The sequence below is a fragment of the Alosa sapidissima genome, chromosome 20 (genome assembly GCF_018492685.1).
Source record: "Alosa sapidissima isolate fAloSap1 chromosome 20, fAloSap1.pri, whole genome shotgun sequence".
Taxonomy (NCBI): Eukaryota; Metazoa; Chordata; class Actinopteri; order Clupeiformes; family Clupeidae; genus Alosa; species Alosa sapidissima.
The window spans coordinates 31322485-31327484 of NC_055976.1; the positions used below are offsets into that span (position 1 = coordinate 31322485).

Sequence of the window (5000 nt, forward strand, 5' to 3'; positions counted from 1 at the left end):
GCAGTGAAATCAACCATGAATATCTGATATTAGGCAACATTATTTAATTGTTAACTTGAACCATCAGTTTCCGACTTCATGATCTTGTCGCCATCATCCACAATGTGTGTGTGTGTGTGTATGTGTGTGTGTGTGTGTGTGTGTGTCTGTGTTTGTAGGTGAGTGTCATGATTTTGATTGGCTGCTGAGCAATGTGCTGTTGCTAAGATCAAGATGCTGTGCAACATGGAGTTTAGCGGAGAGCAAACTGGACCTAATGCACGAGTTCTTCATAAGTGATCCAATCAGCATCAGGTACCAATATCATGTGTCAACAAGGTTGTGTTGTGGTTATGGTTGGGCACCAAAACACGGTTCTAATATGGCATTGGTGCCGACGCAAACGGTAAGAACTGCATCGAATAACAACGTGGATTTCGGTGCCTCATTTCGGTGCTTAAATAGCGTTTTTTTATTTACTTTTTTTATAAGAGGCATCACTGCATGTCATGCGCCATCTCTAACGTCTTGCTCTGATAGCAACACATCCAGATACAGTTTGCTAACATAAACACTGGATGTATGAGGGTGCACCACATTGGCGAGTGGACAGTGTTTGACAGCTTGCGTGAGCCCAAGTAGCTTACTTTAAACGATATCGCGAGCGCGAGCGTGCCTAACTACACACAAGCAAAAGGCTATGAAACAACATCAACAGTAGCCTATACGTTACACATTATCCTTGCTAATGTGCTAACTGGCATTTATTTGAAATGTTATCAGCAAAGTTGTAAGGTGAAAACTTTATTTCACGCTGTGTTCTAAACAACATAATGGCATGATATTAATCTTGCATGTGCATGAGGCCCATATAGCATCACAATGAATATGAAGATCATGTTAAAAGTTAGCTGGCAAAAACATAAATATGTAGGTTACATACCTGATGTCACTGAGCTGTCAAAGAGGCTACGAAACAATCTCCATATGTTATCGCTAATTGAACTCAGCTGACTGGTGTTAGTGCATAGCCATAGATACTGTTAAAATGCCTATTAGGCTAGCGCTGGGAATCTAAACACTTCAACAAACGACATGTAGCCTAACATATTCAAAACTATTGCGTGTTATGGGTTAAGACATGACATTTCTTGAAGCATTTGGGAACACACTGAATTAACTGGAAAGTAGAGTCCCTGTTAGATTAGCTTGCTTGACCTGGCAGTTCTATGGCAAGCGGTTTTAACATACCTTATGGCAAACCGCCTGCACTGGGTAAACTTGAAAGCAGAGCTTACCATTGTGTGTGCATGCATGGCAAGCTGTTTTAACATTTAAATGTATTATGCGTAGGAGCAATGAGATATTGATAGTAAATTGAATATAACAGTTCAATTTCATGTTCAAATTTGTCTTATCAATAATAAAAAAAAGCAATTCATGCTTTAGACCATTTTAATTTAAAACAGTTTAAAAACAAAGGACCGGTTCAGGCACCGTTTCGGCACCGGCACCGTTTTAAAAGTATCGATTTAGCACCGGTATCGGATAAAACCCAAACGATACCCAACCCTAGTTGTGGTGGTGAAGCCTGAAGTGATGATTTATCTGCGTCCTTTGAGCCCTGTTTCTGGGCAGTGACAGTAACCTTTCACTCTGATATCAGGCAACATGTTTTTATCTGGAAGACTGAGATCAGTAGCTTAATGACATTTAATGATCATGTTGCTTGTTGTTTGTGTGTGTTTGTGTGTGTGTGTGTGTCAGATTCTGAGAACTGTGGGGCCCAGACTCGACCAACAGAAGGCCAGGGTAAGTGTGTGTGTGTGTGTGTCTCTGTGTCTGTGTGTGTGTGTATCTGTGTCTGTGTGTGTATGTATGGTGTGGGTATATGCACGGATCCAGCTCACTTCAAGCTGTGGGCAGATTAGTGATTGCCCGATACAATACTGGCATCGGGGGAAAAAGAATGTGACTTTTTTGGGACAACGTAGACCAAGTTATGGACAGGCAGCTTAAAGCAGACCCATTGGGCAGTGGGGAGTTACTTTCAGTTTCCGTTTTGATGCCCCCATGGGTCTGCTTTAAGCTGCCTGTCCATAACTTGGCCTACGTTGTCCCAAAAAAGTCTCATTCTTTTTTCCAATGGGCTGCAGCTTATACAACAAGGCTATGGGTCAATTTACACTGAACTTACACTTCAGAAATACTCGTACTTGTATCGGTTTGAAAAAAAATGGTATCAGGACATCCCTAGGGCAAATGGCTGAATGCCACATAAGTATAAGTCAATACACCCCCCCCCCACACACACACACACATAGGGGCACAGCTACCCAATGCAACAACAATATTGCCCGCCCCTCAAAAAAAAAAAAAACACTAACACATACCTAAAGTAAAACAAAAGGCCAATAATTTACACTAGTGTATAGTTTGTATTAAATAGTATTTATAAAATTATTATTATTAAAAAAAATGCTGCCAATTTGATGTTTAACTTGATGAAGTATTGATAAATGGTGCATTGTCACACAAGACAGTCTAAACAGTTCTCATAACGTCCTTTTGCCAGCTCTTGCTCATAAGGCTGATCCAACTCTAGCCTTGTTTGTTTGCGCCACATTGACAACACAATATTAAGTTATTACAAGGAGCCTTCGTTGTTAGGATATGGAAACTTGTAATGAGTTGTTGCTAGTGTGACATTTCTGTTTACAGTTTGCCATTAAAAGTGCAGTATGAGCATGGTAGCCACCTAGCTATCTTAATGGAATAGGCTATGAGTCTGTCTCAAATGCCGTACTTCCGTCAGTACACTTCGATATCATGCACTATGAGCACTATGCACTTACGTCCGTAGAGCGTAATTTTCAACAAAGTAGTATCGTCTCAAATCGGGTGCTACGCCTATACACTTACCGGAAATGACGAATGACTAACGTCGTATTTTGATTTTGACCGCGAGCGCGCCAAAATTTTAGCCGGCTTTTGCTGTCATTGCAAGACCTTTAAACTTTTGGTAATGGAGACTTTCATCGCGACGTGGGGTCTACTTCGGCGTCGACGTCGACGCAGAGCTCTGCTTGTATTGGCTGAACAAGAGCATCTTCTGGTATGTAGATGCATCTATTGCTTTTTTATGGTATTTGTATTGTATTCCTACATTAGACTAATGTTATGCAGCAATACACAGCAGTCTTAATTCTAGCTTACTTTTAAAGTATCAGAATCCATAGTTGTCTGCTTTAACTTGATCATCAATTAAAAACACATATTAATATTGTGTACATATATTTCATTAATATATCAAGTGATAATATGAACTGATATTGCTTGTAGTAATGCAGTGTACAAGTTAAACAGCTTATAAAGTTTTGCAGCATTATCTTCTATGAATGGATATACTAGTTTCATATGCAAACATCATTTTTAAAATACAATAATGTATGCACCAAAGATACAGCAGCATGTTATTAGTATAGATAGTATTCATGACATGAAAAAAGGAAACCACACATTGATAATAACAAATAGAATTTTATTGAAAAATGAATGTCTGTCTCTTTTCTCCCCCCGCCCCCCACACACAGCAGCCTCATAGTCCTACTAAGTATTGCCGTCTGAACAATACAGTGCCTGTGCTGGCAATGTATTTTGATGGGGAGAGTGACCTCAAGGTCGACTTTCGGCTCTCTAGAGCGACCTTCCACGCCCTATTGGGAGTCCTGGGCACCACATCTGACCATGGCTGGGGGCCAGTTATTGAGACCCTGGTCTTTCTATTCTGGTTGGCCTGTGGTACCTCTTACCGTGTGGTGTGCAGGGCATTTGCCATCCCCCGCCCCACGGTTCACCGGCTTGTCCACAAGACCAGCGGGAGAATCTTGCAGCTGCTGAGACAGGTCGTCCGGCACCCTACAGAGGGAGAACTCCCTCGCATAGGGGCAGGCTTTGCCCGTATGGCAGGTTCGGCAGCCTTCAACCGGGTGGTTGGAAGCATTGATGGCTGCCACGTACGGGTGAAGCCACCATCTGATGATGCAGCCTGCTATTTCAACCGTAAGCTGTGTTATTCCATCCAGCTGCAGGCCATCTGCGATCACACTGCCAAATTTGTGGATGTGTTTGTCGGTTACCCTGGGTCAGTACACGACGCCAGGGTCCTGAAGAATAGCCCTGTGTACTATGCCCAAGCCTATCCTCCACCTGGGTACTGCATCATCGGGGATGGTGGCTACCCCTGCCTGAGCCACCCAATCCGCCTCATGACCCCGTACAGGCAGCCTGTCCGCAACCACCTCCAGGCTCGCTTCAACAGCCACCTGACAGATGCGAGGTGTGTTGTAGAGAGGTCCTTCGGGATCATGAAGACCAGATGGAGGTCCATTTTTCAGAAGACCCTGGAGGTGGACGTGAAGTTCGTACCGGAGGTCATCACCTGCTGCACAATCCTCCATAACATCTGCCTAAGCCATGGGGACCTGCTGGAGCCAGATGAGCCAGAGGTCAACCGGGAGGGTGCAGCAGGAGACCAGCCAGTACCTCCAGGTGCCGTCTGTGGAGCAGAGGAGAGAAACAGGATGGCAGCTCGTTGTTACAATCCTGACCACGACTATATTTAATTGAATAAATAATTTGGCTAATTAGAAGAACTTGTGTGTGTGCATGTGTGTGTAGACATTCACTTGATATTGTCTTAAAAGGAAACTTGGCAGGATTTCCCCCTCTGCTGGAGAAATTGTGCATTATGCTATTTCAAACTGTGGGAAAAGGTAACGATAAAGCACATGGATTTGTTTACAAGCTCGTGAACGGTTAGCATAAGTTTGGCAGAACTATGTGGATGTTACAAGGTAAGAAACACGATTTAAAACGAGTTTCTTGTTTCTCACTTCACTTCTCTTTCCTGGACACCATTTTCACCAGAACAGGTCATTTAACCATCCAAATGATTTCTAAACGTGTTTATTACGTTGAAATAGTTGCCAAGTTCCTCTTTAAGATGTAGAGTAACAAAA

The 5000-nt window shown here is 42.8% G+C and overlaps 1 long non-coding RNA gene across 3 annotated transcripts in view; it reads left to right on the plus strand.

Annotated features, from left to right (window-relative positions):
* The window catches only part of LOC121693975, an 11841-nt gene that overhangs the window by 1919 nt on the left and 4922 nt on the right, over positions 1 to 5000 (plus strand). For all 3 annotated transcript variants that reach the window (XR_006025637.1, XR_006025638.1, XR_006025639.1), the window contains exons 3-4: positions 159 to 294; positions 1747 to 1791. This is a non-coding gene — a long non-coding RNA (uncharacterized LOC121693975). The remainder of the gene's footprint in view (positions 1 to 158; positions 295 to 1746; positions 1792 to 5000) is intronic.